Consider the following 15,482-nt stretch of genomic DNA (forward strand, 5'->3'; position numbering starts at 1 on the left):
TTATCTCCAGCAAAACTTTACTTGTGTGTGATATTAATTACATTGTTCAATAATTTCTGCATTCTGTTGGATCATCTTTCTTTTTGGAATGGGCACAAATACGCCAGTCAGTTGGCCAGGTACCTGGTTTCCAAATTTCTTGGCATAGATGAGTGAACACTTCCAGTGTTGCATCCATTTGTTTGAATATCTCAACTGGTACTCCGTCAGTTCCTGGAGCCTTGTTTTTCACAAATTCTTTCAGTGCAGCTTGGACTTCTCCCTTCAATACCATTGGCTGTTGATCACATGCTATCTCCTAAAATGACAGAATGTCAACCAATTCTTTTTGATACAATGACTCTGTATATTCCTTCCATCTTCTTTTGATGCTTCCTGCATCAGTCAATAATAGTTTTCCCATAGTATCCTTCAATATTACGACTTGAGATTTGAATTTTTCCTCAGTTCTTTCAGCTTGAGAAACGCTGAGCATGTTCTTCCTTTTTGGTTTTCTAACTCCAGGTTTTTGCACATTTCATTATAATACTTTACTTTGTCTTCTCAAGTCACCCTTTGAAATATTCTGTTCAGCTCTTTTACTTCATCATTTCTTCCTTTCACTTTAACTACTATACTTACAAGAGCAAGTTTCAGAGTCTCTTTTGAAATCCATTCTGGTCTTTCCTTTCTTTCCTGTCTTTTTAATGACTTTTTGATGTCTTCATGCAGGATGTCCTCGATGTCATCCCACAAGTCTCTGGTCTTTGGTCAGTAGTGTTCAATGTGTCAAATCTATTCTTGAGATGGTCTCTAAATTCAGGTGGGATATACTCAAGGTTGTGCTTTGTCTCTCATGGACTCATTTTAATTTTCGTAAGCTTCAGCTTGAACTTGCATCTGAGTAATTGATAGCCTGTTCCACGGTCAGTCCCTAGACTCTTTCTGACTGATGATATTGAGCTTTTCCATCATCTCTTTCCACAGATGTAGTCAATTCGATTCCTATGTATTCCATCTTGCAAGGTCCACATGCATAGTCACCATTTATGCTGTTGAAAAAGATATTTCCTATGAATAGATTGTCAGTCTTGTAAAATTCCATCATGCGATCTTCCACCTTGTTTCTCTCACTGATGCTCCCTGTTGCATGGTCATCTAGTGCTGCTATAACAGAAATACCACAAGTGTATGGCTTTAGCAAAGAGAATTTTATTTCCTCACAGTAAAGTAAGCTAAAAGTCCAAATTCAGGGCAGCAGCTCCAGGGGAAGGCTTTCTCTCTCTGTTGGCTCTGGAGAAATGTCCTTTTGATGCATCAGTCTTCCCTTGGTCTGGGAGCATCTCAGAGCAGGAACCTCAGGTCCAAAGGATGCGCTCTGCTCCTGGCACTGCTTTCAGGGTAATATGAGGTCCCCAACTCTCTGCTTACTTCCCTTTCCATGTAAGATAAAAGGTGGTGCAAGCCATACTCCAGGGAAACTCCATTTACATTGAATCGTGGATGTGATCTTAGTAAGTGTCTTACAATCCCACCCTAATCCTCTTTAACATAAGATTACTAACACACAATGGAGGATAACCATACAATACTGGGAATCATGGCCCAGCCAAATTGATACACAGATTTTTGGGGGGACATAACTCAATCTATGACAACATATTTTCCAACTCTGATCCTTCTTCCTTGTTTCCAACATTCTCATTCCGATCACCAGTAATTATCAGCCCATTTAAATTGCACGTTTGATCAAGTTCAGACTGCAGAAGTTGATAAAAATCTTCAATTTCTTCACCTTTGGCATTAGTGGTTGGTACATAAATTTGAATAATAGTCATGTTTACTAGTCTTCCTTTATCACTGACAGTGTTGTGCTTCATAATAGATCTTGAAATATCCTTTTTGTGAATGAATGCAACACTGTTCCTCTTCAATTTGATTGTGCAATTCAAGATGACCAATATCAGTCATTTCAGCTCACTAATACCTAGAATGCCTAGAATATGTATTTTTAAGTGTTCTCTTTTATTTTTGACAACTTCCAGTTTTCCTAGATTCATGCTTTGTATACTCCAAGTTCCAATTATTAATGGATGTTTGCAGCTGTTTCTTCTATTTTGAGTAGTGCCACATCAGCAAATGAAGGTTTCAAAAGCTTACTCCATCCAGGTCATTAAGGTCGACTCTATTTAAGGAAGCAGCTCTTCTCCGGTTGTATTTTTTTTTTTTATTAATTTTTATTGAGCTTCAAGTGAACGTTTACAAATCAAGTCAGACTGTCACATATAAGTTTATATACACCTTACTCCATACTCCCACCTGCTCTCCCCCTAACGAGTCAGCCCTTCCAGTCTCTCCTTTCGTGACAATTTTGCCAGCTTCCAACTCTCTCTATCCTCCCATCCCCCCTTCAGACAGGAGATGCCAACACAGTCTCAAGTGACCACTTGATATAATTAGCTCACTCTTCATCAGCATCTCTCACCTACCCACTATCCAGTCCCTTTCATGTCTGATGAGTTGTCTTCGGGGATGGCTCCTGTCCTGGGCCAACAGAAGGTTTGGGGACGATGACCGCCGGGATTCCTCTAGTCTCAGTCAGACCATTAAGTCTGGTCTTTTTGTGCGAATTTGGGGTCTGCATCCCACTGATCTCCTGCTCCCTCAGGGGTTCTCTGTTGCACTCCCTGTCAGGGCAGTTGTCGATTGTGGCCGGGCACCAACTAGTTCTTCTGGTCTCAGGATGATGTAGGTCTCTGGTTCATGTGGCCTTTTCTGTCTCTTGGGCTCTTAGTTGTCGTGTGACCTTGGTGTTCTTCATTCTCCTTTGATCCAGGTGGGTTGAGACCAATTGATGTATCTTAGATGGCCGCTTGTTAGCGTTTAAGACCCCAGACGCCACATTTCAAAGTGGGATGCAGAATGTTTTCATAATAGAATTATTTTGCCAAGTGACTTAGAAGTCCCCTTAAGCCATGGTCCCAAAACCCCCGCCCTTGATCTGCTGACCTTTGAAGCATCCATTTTATCCCGGAAACTTCTTTGCTTTTGGTCCAGTCCAGTTGAGCTGACCTTCCATGTATTGAGTATTGTCCTTCCCTTCACCTAAAGCAGTTCTTATCTACTAATTAATCAGTAAAAAAACCCTCTCCCACCCTCCCTCCCCCCGCCCCTTGTAACCACAGAAGTATGTGTTCTTCTCAGTTTATACTGTTTCTCAAGATCTTATAATAGTGGTCTTATACAATATTTGTCCTTTTGCCTCTGACTAATTTCACTCAGCATAATGCCTTCCAGGTTCCTCCATGTTATGAAATGTTTCATAGATTCATCACTATTCTTTATCGATGCGTAGTATTCCATTGTGTGAATATACCACAATTTATTTAACCATTCATCCGTTGATGGACATCTTGGTTGCTTCCAGCTTTTTGCTATTGTAAACAGAGCTGCAATAAACATGCGTGTGCATATATCTGTTCGTGTGAAGGCTCTTATTTCTCTAGGGTATATTCCGAGGAGTGGGATTTCTGGGTTGTATGGTAGTTCTATTTCTAACTGTTTAAGATATCGCCAGATAGATTTCCAAAGTGGTTGTACCATTTTACATTCCCACCAGCAGTGTACAAGAGTTCCAATCTCTCTGCAGCCTCTCCAACATTTATTATTTTGTGTTTTTGGATTAATGCCAGCCTTGTTGGAGTGAGATGGAATCTCATCGTAGTTTTAATTTGCATTTCTCTAATGGCTAATGATCGAGAGCATTTTCTCATGTATCTGTTAGCTGCCTGAATATCTTCTTTAGTAGGTGTGTGTTCATATCCTTTGCCCACTTCTTGATTGGGTTGTTTGTCTTTTTCTGGTTGAGTTTTAACAGAATCATATAGATTTTAGAGATTAGGCACTGATCAGAGATGTCATAGCTGAAAATTCTTTCCCAGTCTGTAGGTGGTCTTTTTACTCTTTTTGTGAAGTCTTTAGATGAGCATAGGTGTTTGATTTTTAGAAGCTCCCAGTTATCTGGTTTCTCTTTGTCATTTTTGGTAATGTTTTGTATTCTGTTTATGCCTTGTATTAGGGCTCCTAAGGTTGTCCCTATTTTTTCTTCCATGAACTTTATTGTTTTAGTCTTTATGTTTAGGTCTTTGATCCACTTGGAGTTAGTTTTTGTGCATGGTGTGAGGTATGGGTCCTGTTTCATTTTTTTGCAAATGGATATCCAGTTATGCCAGCACCATTTGTTAAAAAGACTATCTTTTCCCCAATTAACTGACACTGGGCCTTTCTCAAATATCAGCTCCTCATATGTGGATGGATTTATATCTGGGTTCTCCATTCTGTTCCACTGGTCTGTGTGCCTGTTGTTGTACCAGTACCAGCTGTTTTGACTACTGTGGCTGTATAATAGGTTCTGAAATCAGGTAGAGTGAGGCCTCCCACTTTCTTCTTCTTTTTCACTAATGCTTTACTTATCCGAGGCTTCTTTCCCTTCCATATGAAGTTGGTGATTTGTTTCTCTATCACCTTAAAAAATGACATTGGAATTTGTATCGGAAGTGCATTGTATGTATAGATGGCTTTTGGTAGAATAGACATTTTTACTATGTTAAGTCTTCCCATCCATGAGCAAGGTATGTTTTTCCACTTAAGTATGTCCTTTTTAATTTCTGGTAGTAGAGCTTTGTAGTTTTCTTTGTATAGGTCTTTTACATCTTTGGTAAGATTTATTCCTAAGTATTTTATCTTCTTAGGGGCTGCTGCGAATGGTATTGATCTGGTGATTTCCTCTTCGATGTTCTTTTTGTTGATGTAGAGGAATCCAAGTGATTTTTGTATGTTTATCTTATAACCTGAGACTCTGCCCCACTCTTCTATTAGTTTCAGTAGTTTTCTGGAGGATTCCTTAGGGTTTTCTGTGTATAAGATCATGCCATCTGCAAATAGAGATAATTTTACTTCCTCTTTGCCAATCCGGATGCCCTTTATTTCTTTGTCTAGCCTAATTGCTCTGGCTAGGACTTCTAGCGCAATGTTGAATAAGAGCGGTGATAAAGGACATCCTTGTCTGGTCCCCGTTCTCAAGGGAAATGCTTTCAGGTTCTCTGCATTTAGAGTGATGTTGGCTGTTGGCTTTACATAGATGCCCTTTATTATGTTGAGGAATTTTCCTTCAATTCCTATTTTGGTGAGAGTTTTTATCATAAATGGGTGTTGGACTTTGTCAAATGCCTTTTCTGCATCAATTGATAAGATCATGTGGTTTTTGTCTTTTGTTTTATTTATGTGGTGGATTACATTAATGGTTTTTCTGATATTAAACCAGCCTTGTATACCTGGTCTAAATCCCACTTGGTCGTGGTGAATTATTTTTTTGATATATTGTTGAATTCTATTGGTCAGAATTTTGTTGAGGATTTTTGCATCTATGTTCATGAGGGATATAGGTCTGTAATTTTCCTTTTTTTGGAATGTCTTTACCTGGTTTTGGTATCAGGGAGATGGTGGCTTCATAGAATGAGTTGGGTAGTATTCCGTCATTTTCTATGCTTTGAAATACCTTTAGTAGTAGTGGTGTTAACTCTTCTCTGAAAGTTTGGTAGAACTCTGCAGTGAAGCCGTCCGGGCCAGGGCTTTTTTTTGTTGGGAGTTTTTTGATTACCGTTTCAATCTCTTTTTTTGTTATGGGTCTGTTCAGTTGTTCTAATTCTGATTGTGTTAGTTTAGGTACGTAGTGTTTTTCCAGGAATTCATCCATTTCTTCTAGGTTTGCGAATTTGTTAGAGTACAATTTTTCATAATAATCTGATATGATTCTTTTAATTTCAGTTGGGTCTGTTGTGATGTGGCCCATCTCGTTTCTTATTTGGGTTATTTGTTTCCTTTGCTGTATTTCTTTAGTCAGTCTAGCCAATGGTTTATCAATTTTGTTAATTTTTTCAGAGAACCAGCTTTTGGCTTTGTTAATTCTTTCAATTGTTTTTCTGTTCTCTAATTCATTTAGTTCAGCTCTAATTTTTATTATTTGATTTCTTCTGGTGCCTGATGGATTCTTTTGTTGCTCACTTTCTATTTGTTCAAGTTGTAGGGACAGTTCTCTGATTTTGGCTCTTTCTTCTTTTTGTATGTGTGCATTTATCAATAAAAATTGGCGTCTGAGCACTGCTTTTGCTGTGTCCCAGAGGTTTTGATAGGAAGTATTTTCATTCTCGTTGCATTCTATGAATTTCTTTATTCCCTCCTTGATGTCTTCTATAACCCAGTCTTTTTTCAGGAGGGTATTGTTCAGTTTCCGAGTATTTCATTTCTTTTCCCTAGTTTTTCTGTTATTGATTTCTAGTTTTATTGCCTTGTGGTCTGAGAAGATGCTTTGTAATATTTCGATATTTTGGATTCTGCAAAGGTTTGTTTTATGACCTAATATGTGGTCTGTTCTAGAGAATGTTCCATGTGCACTAGAAAAAAAAGTACGATTTGCAGCAGTTGGGTGGAGTGTTCTGTATAAGTCAATGAGGTCAAGTTGGTTGATTGTTGTAATTAGGTCTTCCATGTCTCTATTGAGCTTCTTACTGGATGTCCTGTCCTTCTCTGAAAGTGGTGTGTTGAAGTCTCCTACTATAATTGTGGAGGTGTTTATCTCACTTTTCAGTTCTGTTAAAATTTGATTTATGTATCTTGCAGCCCTGTCATTGGGTGCATAAATATTTAATATGGTTATGTCTTCTTGATCAATTGTCCCTTTTATCAGTATGTAGTGTCCTTCTTTATCCTTTGTGGTGGATTTAAGTTTAAAGTCTATTTTGTCAGAAATTAATATTGCTAGTCCTCTTCTTTTTTGCTTATTGTTTGCTTGATATATTTTTTTTCCATCCTTTGAGTTTTAGTTTGTTTGTGTCTCTAAGTCTAAGGTGTGTCTCTTGTAGGCAGCATATAGACGAATCATGTTTCTTTATCCAGTCTGAGACTCTCTGTCTCTTTATTGGTGCATTTCGTCCATTTACATTCAGCTTAATTATAGATAAATAAGTGTTTAGTGTTGTCATTTTGATGCCTTTTTATGTGTGTTGTTGACAATTTCATTTTTCCACATACTTTTTTGTGCTGAGATGTTTTTCTCAGTAAATTGTGAGATCCTCATTTTCACAGTGTTTGACTTTATGTTTGTTGAGTCGTTACGTTTTTCTTGGATTTTATCTTGAGTTACGGAGTCGTTATACCTCTTTGTGGTTACCTTAATATTTACACCTATTTTTCTAAGTAAAAACCTAACTTGTATTGTCCTGTATCGCCTTGTATCCCTCTCCATATGGCAGTTGTATGCCACCTGTATTTAGTAACTCTTTTTGATTATTGTGATCTTTTACATATTGACTTCAATGATTCCCTGTTTTGAGCGTTTTTTTCTTTTTAAAATTAATCTTAATTTGTTTTTGTGATTTCCCTATTTGAGTTGATATCAGGATGTTCTGTTTTGTGACCTTGTGTTGTGCTGGTATCTGATATTATTGGTTTTCTGACCAAACAATTTCCTTTAGTATTTCTTGTAGCTTTGGTTTGGTTTTTGCAAATTCTCTAAGCTTGTGTTTATCTGTAAATGTTTTAATTTCACCTTCATATTTGAGAGAGTGTTTTGCTGGATATATGATCCTTGACTGGCAGTTTTTTTCCTTCGGTGCTCTATATATGTCATCCCATTGCCTTCTTGACTGCATGCTTTCTGCTGAGTAGTCTGAACTTATTCTAATTGATTCTCCTTTGTAGGAGACCTTTCTTTTATCCCTGTCTGCTTTAAAAATTTTCTCTTTATCTTTGGTTTTGGCAAGTTTGATGATAATATGTCTTGGTGATTTTTTTTTGGATCAATCTTCAATGGGGTTCGATGAACATCTTGGATAGATATCCTTTCATCTTTTATGATGTCAGGGGAGTTTTCTGTCAGCAGATCTTCATCTATTTTCTCTGTGTTTTCTGTCCCCCCCTCCCTGTTCTGGGACTCCAATCACACGGAAGTTATCTTTCTTGATAGAGTCCCACGTGATTCTTAGGGTTTCTTCATTTTTTTTAATTCTTTTATCTGATTTTTTTTCAGCTATGTTGGTGTTAATTCCCTGGTCCTCCAGATTTCCCACTCTGCATTCTAATTGCTCTAGTCTGCTCCTCTGACTTCCTATTGCATTGTCTAATTCTGTAATTTTATTGTTAATCTTTTGGATTTCTGAATGCTATCTCTCTATGGATTCTTGCAACTTATTAATTTTTCCACTATGTTCTTGAATAATCTTTTTGAGTTCTTCAACTGTTTTATCAGTGTGTTCCTTGGCTTTTTCTGCAGTTTGCCTTATTTCATTTCTGAGGTCATCCCTGATGTCTTGAAGCATTCTGTAAATTAGTTTTTTATATTCTGTATCTGATAATTCCAGAATAGTATCTTCATTTGGGAAAGATTTTGATTCTTTTATTTGGGGGGTTGTAGAAGCTGTCATGGTCTGCTTCTTTATGTGGTTTGATATCGACTGCTGTCTCCGAGCCATCATTAAGATATAAAAAAAAAAAAATAGTAGTGGTTTATTCTGTAATTGCTCACTGAGATTTATCTTGTTTTGTTTTCTTTCAATATATGTGGATGGGCTACTAGATTGTGCTGTCTTGTTTGTTGTAGCCCTTGACTTACGTATGACCTATTACCAGCTGGTTTGGGCTGTTGCCAGATATATATGCCTGAGTCTATTCACTATTCTTGAAGAATCTAAATTTGGGTCATCAAGTGTGTGCTGCACCCTAACACCTATCCACCTCGAGAAGTAGTGGTGATAGTTGTGTGCACCAGATTCTATTAGCAGCTGGGGTTCACCCTCCAGGGGGAGCAGGATGCTGACAGGCTTCCCCCAAGTGTCAGTGAGGTAGGTGTGTCTCTATTCCTGTAGCACCTTGGTGGGAGGGCACTGCAGCTGTACCTTAGGCCCCCAATGCAAGTACCTCTACTGATTGGTAGGTGTCACCCTCCTTAGACCCCTAAGGCAAGAGGCTAGGTGGTCTGGGGGGAGCTTCAGCCTTCAGTTCCCTGTTGTGGGTCAGTTAGGGCTCTGTTGAATAAGCAGAGATATCAGACCTGGGAAACTTGTTTTTCCAGAAAATCCCCTAAAAAAAAAAAATGCAGTCAGATCCCTATCAGACCTGCCTTTGGATTATAACCGCCACCTTGTTCCCTGTAAGGATGAAAGTCCAAGATTTGGATCATATATGCTTGACTGTAGCTGTTTCTGTGTTTTTAGTCCAATTAGGGATGGATTTTTGGTCCCTGGGTTTTTTGTGGTTCCTTTTCTCAGGCCGGAAGCATGGGTTAGGAAAAGACCAAAAAAAAAAAAAAAAGGGAAAAGCAACGCCACTCCAGAGCCGGAGCGTTCTCCCTCTGGCTCAGGAAATTCCAATGTTAATGAAGCCACCTGGGAAGGGTGGGGGAGGGTTCAGAGAAATAGGAGAGTAGCACCCCGGAATATAGCTGAAGTTGCTTATCTTGCTTGGAATGACTATTTTATCTGAGATTCCTGAGGGGCATGTCGCCTATGTGTGCTGGCTGTGTGGAGATTGTCCCTGGGGGTCCGGTCCGCTGAAGCCGCGGTCAGATCCTCTGCTGCCAATCCAAAGCCCAGCATCAAGGTTCCCCTGCTGGGATGCTGCACTCCCAGCTCCAAAATCAGTCGCTGCCTCCCGGGGACTTCTTGTCCCGCCGGCGCGTCACCGTGCTGCCTCCGTGGACCGGCTGGGCCCCCTCCCGGGGCCCCCTCCCGGGGTTAGTTCTGGGAAGTAGGGCTGCACCCCATGCTTGCACCGTGACAGCGCCCAGTCAAAAGCCCAGTGCCAAGGTTCTCCAGCTGGGACGCTGCACTCCCGGGTCCAAATCCAGTCACTGCCTCCTGGGGACTTCTCCCACCAGCCGCGTCCCCATGCCGCCCGCGCGGACAAGCTGGGCCCCCTCCTGGGTTCAGTTCAGGGGGGTAGGGCTGTGCCCCTTGTTTGCACTGTCACAAGATTTTGAGTTCAGCTCCCCTGGACCCAGACCTAAGCCCAGCGCCAAGGTTACCTGACTGGGATGCTGGCTCCAGCCTCCGAAAACAGTCGCTGCTTCCCCGTATTTGTTCGTTCTCCGTCTCTAAATCTGTGTTTCTTGTTCAGGGTTCGTAAATTGTTATGTATGTGATCGATTCACTTGTTTTTCCAAGTCTTTGTTGCAAGAGGGATCCGAAGTAGCGTCTACCTAGTCTGCCATCTTGGCCCCGCTTCCTCCGGTTGTATTTTGAGTGCCCTCCAAGCTGAGGCACTCGTCTTCTGGCACTATATCAGACAATGCTCTGTTGCAATTCATTAGGTTTTCACTGGTCAAAATTTTTAGAAGTAGATTGCCAGGTCCTTCTTCCTAGTCTATCTTAGTCTGGAAGCTCTGCTGAAACCTGTCCACCATAGGTGTCTCTGCTGGTATTTGAAATACTAGTGGTGTAGTTTCTAGCATCATAGCAACACACAAGCCATCAAAGTGCAACTGACTGACAGACGAATGGTGGCTCTTTGTTGTAAATACAGTAGCCTCACTCCATAGGTGTAGCTTTATCTTATCAAGTGACTAACTCTTTGAGAGAAACTTAAACTCATATAAAAGTCATATAGAGGATAAAAAAGGAATTTGGAGTATTACTAAAGAGGCTTGTGGGTGTGAAAGTGAGTTTTAAAAAATTGTTTCCCATGCTGCTTTCTCAATGCTTCTGTTTTTCAAGTCTCAGGAGCTCTGAACTCAGGCAGAGGAGCCGCTATCACTTCACATCCAGGATGCTATTTGCACTGTGATACTCTGGGAATCCCCTCCTCTCCCCATGGTGAGTCCACCAATATCTTCCCAGAGCCAGCTGAAACGCACAACCCTTGAAGCCTTCCCAAAACACTCCAGGGAACCAGTCATTCCGATATCCCGATTGTTTACACCATTACAGTATTATTTGTCTTGCTGAATTGGAATTGCCTGTGTATATACCCCTCCTACTATATTGCGAGCATTTCCAGACAAAGAACCTTGTCTTATTCCCTTTTGTGAAATTCCCATCTTCTACCCCACAGAACATAACGAAAGTTTAATTTATTTAGGAGAATAAATGTATAATATTTTCTGTATATACAGTACTTTACAGCTTTATTTATAATAATAGTACACATATGGATGGTGCTTCAGGAGCTTACAGAGTATCTTTGAATACATTATTTCATTTGATTCTCAAAATCTTATAAGATAGGGCAGGAATCTTTAGCATCTCTTTTTTACAGAGGCAAAGAACTCAGCAAGGGTAAGAGAATTGTCCAGATCACATAAAACTAGTAAAACAAGTGAAATGGGCACTTGAACCCAGATCTTTTGATTCCAAATATAGTGCTTATGCCATCACACTTGGCACTCTGTGAGATAACAGGGAATATTTGAAGGAGGGACCTTACTCTGAGACTCATTCCTATGTAGGCTGACCAGATTTCAACCTGGACTCACAGACGGTGGTCTGAACTCCTTTCCAGAAGATAAGGTAGCTCCCTTTTTGTTTGTTCATTGGTTTGTTTGTTTTTGTTTTTTAAGCAGTTTAGAATTTGAAAGTCAAGGACTTCTGAAGTTAAGCTATGTTCTGAGGCAACAAAGAAAATCACTTGTAAAGAGAGAAGAGAATGTGGCAGGATAAATACAGTCCAAAATGCCATCATCAGACTTTGAGTGAGGGAAGCCGGTAGTATTGAGCAAAAGACAATAAGAGTCATTGCTTAGGGGGGCACTAAGTTTCTGTTAAAGGTGATAGGAAAATATGGAAAAGGATAGTGGTGAAGGTTGTGCAAGTACCGTAATGAACATAATTAATGTCACTGAACTGTATATATAAAAAAATATTTTCAAAATAGGAAATGGAAATCTAGCCTGAAGCACAGTGAAGATGGAAAAGGAAACACAAGAGAGGAGCGGTCGTTCAGGTAAGATGGTGCTGACTGGGGAGGAGGCTATAATAGTTCAAAGAGAAAACTATTTCCCTCAACCATGGCAGAGACACCAGGATGATCAGGAAACCCATGGTACAGTTAACTAGGAAGAAGAAACTGGATTTTACTGGAAAGAGAGTGTGGGTGTAAAAAGGACCTTTTTTTTACTAGAGAATAATAAGAAAGTCATGATCTTTGGTATTTCTTTCAAAGATAATTAGTTTCTTTTGAAATTTGATGTGGCCATAATTTTATCCAACCCAATCTACTCATGCGCCTGAATTCCCTATAGTTCACTAGCACATCAATATATTTTTTAAGAAGGGATTTATAATTCCTAACCCCTCACAGTTAAAAGAGGAAATGTACAATTTCACACATGCAGGTTTCTCAGATGGTGAGTATCTTAATCTAGTACATATGTTCCTGGTCCTCTGCTGTCCCTAATTAATTATATTTGATTTTTGTCATGTAGTTCGTAACTGCAAAGAGCTGGAAACTGGATCACCTAAAATATGTTAACATGTATTTCATATATTTCAAGGACTAAAAATGCAGCTTGTGTATGATTCAGGCTATTTGTATATGCTGCTTCTTCTCGACTCTATGTCTTTCAGCATTTCCATTAGAAGAGAGATGTGGGTAAATGTAGACATATTCCACAAGTATGTTCTGCAGAATTTTTAGGCATATATCTTGAAGTGGTTATTCCTTTATTAAATAAGTTGAGGAATAGTTAAAACAGATTACAACGCAGGCTCCACAATGGTAAGAATTTTGTCTGTCTTGTTCCCTGCTAGAACCCCAGTGCCTAGAGCAGCGCCTGCCATTCAGAAGGTGTTGCATGAATATTTAAGTGAGCGAGTAACATCTCAGAGCCTTTAATATTCTCCAGTTCATTGTGAATTTCCAAGAAAGAGATGCTGCAACTAGCTTTCAAAACATTTTTGACTGTGGTGCTTGTTCTTTTTTTTTCTCCCCAAAGCACTTGGCAGAGCTAATGTTCCTTGGCACACATTCAGGAAAATACTGTTGAAAAACCTCACATATCAATTATTTGAGCCTCTGGTTATAATTCTCATAAAATGCTTTGTTGAAGAGAAAATTTTAAATTTCTTGGACCATTAATAATACCTACGTTCCTGGCACTTTGTGCTGTGTAGGATACCATGTTAAGTGATATCATTTAGCTTAGTAGTTTAAACTGAGTGCCTAGAAATATAGAAATGTGGATTCTTAAATAGATATTAGCAAGAGAACTCGCCATTTTTGGTGTGTTATAGACTTTCCAATAGCACCTTGTTAACAGAGCCATGCTCTCTGAGGTGGTAGGCACTATTTAGGGAACCTGAGATTTCATGCCTCCCTCTTCCTACATGTGATATATAGGAGGCTGTGCCCTATCCCCTGTCCCCCAAGATAGTTTCATAAGTGCAGTATGCTAATTTTTTACAGCAACACATGAAAGAAGGTTGGCATGTGGTGCTTGTAAGGGTGCCTCAAGGGGGGACAGCATGGTTGTCAAACAAACTCAGAGGGCACATGATATTTGCATAAAAATATGGTGAAAATACGGTGTGTGTGTATGTATATATATGCACATATATATGTACATGTATATATATAACTCTTTTCTTTTTAACAACTTTATTGAGATATAATTCACATGCATAAAATTCACTCATTTAAAGTATACAGTTCAGTGATTTTTAGTATATTCACAGAGTTTTGCAATCGTGACCACAATTTAGCTTTAGAACATTTTTATCCCACCAAACGGAAATTCCAAACACATTCAAAATCACTCTCCTTGGCTCCAACCCATGACTGCCCTGACAGAGAACACAACAGAGAACCCCTGAGGGAGCAGAAGATCAGTGTGATGTAGACCTCAAATTCTCATAAAAAGACCAGACTTAATGGTCTAACTGAGGCTAGAAGGACCCCAGAGGTCATGGTTCCCAGACCTTGTGTTAGTCCAAGACAGCAACCATTCTGAAAGCCAACTCTTCAGATAGGAATTGGACTGGACTATGGCATAGAAAATGATACTGATGAAGAGTGAGCTTCGTGGACCAAGTAGACACATGAGCCTGCGGGCAGCTCCTGTCTGGATGGGAGATGAGAAGGCAGAGGGGATCAGAAGCTGGTCGATTGGACATGGAAATAGAGAGTGGAAAGGAGTGTGCTGTCTCATTAGCAGGAGAGCAACTAGGAGTATATAGCAAGGTGTACATAAATTTTTGTATGAGAGACCAACTTGATTTGCAAACTTTCACTTAAAGCACAATAAAAATTAAAATTAAAAAAATCACTCTCGGAGGCGGGGCCAAGATGGCTGACTAGGTAGAAGCTACCTCGGATCCCTCTTGCAACAAAGACTCGGAAAAACAAGTGAATCAATCACATACATGACAATCTACGAACCCTAACCATCAAACACAGATCTAAAGAGTTGACCTGAGTGTCAGAGACTGAGAACGAACAACCGTGGGGAAGCAGCGACTGTTTTCGGAGCCTGGAGCCAGTGTCCCACTCAGAAAACCTTGGCACTGGGCTTTGGACTGGGAGCAGGGGAGCTGAGCACGGCATCCTGAGACGGTGCAAACATGTGATACAGCACTAGCCCCCAGAAGTGACCTCGGGGGAAGCACAGCCAGTGCACGCAGGCAGCGCAGAAGCCCAACTGACAGGAGAAGTCACCAGGGGGCAGCGACTGGTTTTGAAACCAGGAGTGCGGCATCCCAGCCAGGGAACCTTGGCGCTGGGCTTTGGACTGGGAGCAGAGGAACTAAACACAGCTTCTGAGACAGCGCAAGCACGGGACATGGGTCTGAACCTCAGGGGCAATCTCTACCTAGCCAGCACACACAGTCGAAGTGCCCCTCGGGAATCTCAGATAAACACAGTCAACCCAAGCAAGATAGGTAACTTTGTCTATATTCCAGGGTGCTACTCTCTCCTATTTATCTGAACCCTCCCCTCCCCTTCCCAGGCAGCTTCATTAACATTAGAATTTCCTGAGCCAGAGAGTGAACTGTGCTGCGGTTCTTCTTTCTTTCTTTTTTTTTTTTTTTTTTGCTCTTTTCCTAACCCATTCTCCTGGTGTGAGAGAAGCAGCTACAAAAAAACCCAGGGACCAAAAATCCTTCCCTAATTGGACTAAAAACACAGAACCAGCTCCAGCCAAGCATAGGCGATCCATAGTCTTGGGCTTTCATCCCTACAGGGAACAAGGTGGCTATTATAATGCAAATGCAATTCTGATAGGGATCTGACTATAATTGTTTTAGCAGATTACTGGAAAGACAAGTTTCCCAGGTCTGATATCTCTGCATATTCAACAGAGCCCTCACTGACCCACAACAGGGAACTGAAGGCTGAAGCTCCCCCCAGACCACTAGACTCTTGCCTTAGGGGTCTAAGGAGGGTGACACCTACCAATCTGTAGAGGTACTTTCATTGGGGGCCTAAGGTACAGCTGCAGAGCCCACCCACCAAAGTGC

The 15,482-nt window shown here is 40.4% G+C and overlaps 1 long non-coding RNA gene across 2 annotated transcripts in view; it reads left to right on the forward strand.

Annotated features, from left to right (window-relative positions):
• The window catches only part of LOC126067070 (uncharacterized), a 206,255-nt gene extending 194,285 nt beyond the window's left edge, over positions 1-11,970 (forward strand). The window contains exons 2-4 of one of the 2 annotated variants that reach the window (XR_007515320.1): positions 10,746-10,844; positions 11,477-11,537; positions 11,902-11,970. This is a non-coding gene — a long non-coding RNA (uncharacterized LOC126067070). The remainder of the gene's footprint in view (positions 1-10,745; positions 10,845-11,476; positions 11,538-11,901) is intronic. The other variant, XR_007515319.1, reaches the window with a different exon arrangement.
• The last annotated feature ends 3,512 nt before the right edge of the window (positions 11,971-15,482 follow it).

Source organism: Elephas maximus, chromosome 24, assembly GCF_024166365.1.
Source record: "Elephas maximus indicus isolate mEleMax1 chromosome 24, mEleMax1 primary haplotype, whole genome shotgun sequence".
NCBI lineage: Eukaryota > Metazoa > Chordata > Mammalia > Proboscidea > Elephantidae > Elephas > Elephas maximus.